Here is a 1,327-nt window from a genome sequence, read left to right on the forward strand (position 1 = left end):
CTTACTAAGAAATAAAGTGCTGGCTGTGTAAGGGAAAAATCGCCTCATCTTTTTCTTTCTTTCTTTTTCTCTCTTCTAAATACGTAATCTATATATATATTAAAGTAAGAAAGTTACCATATATAATTGACAATATGGTTAAGCCAAGTGGCAAGCTAATAAATGTCAATAGTATATGGTAACTTTATTCTATATTTGACTATTTTAGTCAAATACAAATATAATATATATATATATATATATATATATATATATATATATATATATATATACAGAATTTGAATTAAAATATAATTTTGAATTTATAGATAAAGTTCTAAAATTCAAATTTAAATTAAAAATAAAATTTATCTTTTTTTTAATCATGTTATCATACTTAATTCGGTTAATGATCATATGCAATTATGTTATAAACTTTTTTTATTTTTATAATTATTTAAATACTACTTCGCCTCTAGCAAAAAAAAAAAAACTACTCCATATAACTATAAAGCTCTTTCACATTTAAAATCCTATAAGTATAGTTCTTTGAAACATTGTACCTAGATTTGAATAAAATAAAATTCTTTTGAAATAAATGTAATATATATGGTACACGTCTATGTTTATCTAAATAACAAAAAAGAGTTTACAAAACCAAATAAAAGTTTACTTGCATATATAATATAGTAAACATACATGCTGGAGAAAGAAACATCACAAAATCAATCAATATTAAAAAAAATTGTTTCTATTTTCTTCTTGAAGAATATTTGTTTGAAGAGTCAATTTGCATAAATGGACATCAAACAAATAACAAAATTTTAGTTATATAATTGATATCATTAATTTCAATTTAGCACATTCAAGGAATTGAAGGGTATAAGCTGAAACCCCTTTATTTAGCTGTAGTCAAGTCAATATTGCAAGGGTATAATATTTTTTTCATTGAAGAATATTAGTTTTGAATCATTAGATTATGTGAAAGGTTTTTTTTTTCAAACTCAACAAGAGCTAAATTGATTTCTAATTGATAGTTTCTATAGCGACTTTTAAGTGTAACAAAGAGTATATATATAGAAAAAATGGTATGACGTGAAATATTTTTTTAAAATATAAACAAATTGTTTCGAAAAAACTCTTTACTTTTTTTAATTCAAAGATAATAAAAAGATAAGATATTTTTGAACATTAGTAGAGCGTTTTAAAATTATTATAATAGAAGTTATATTATGGATAAACTCAAAAAATCGAAATCTTATGGAATATTTACATAATATCCGGTCATATTTATTGTTTTCTTTTTATAGCTAATATAGATAGATGATATACTGACAACACACGATTA

Source organism: Nicotiana sylvestris, chromosome 8 (genome assembly GCF_000393655.2).
Source record: "Nicotiana sylvestris chromosome 8, ASM39365v2, whole genome shotgun sequence".
In the NCBI taxonomy this organism is placed as follows: domain Eukaryota; kingdom Viridiplantae; phylum Streptophyta; class Magnoliopsida; order Solanales; family Solanaceae; genus Nicotiana; species Nicotiana sylvestris.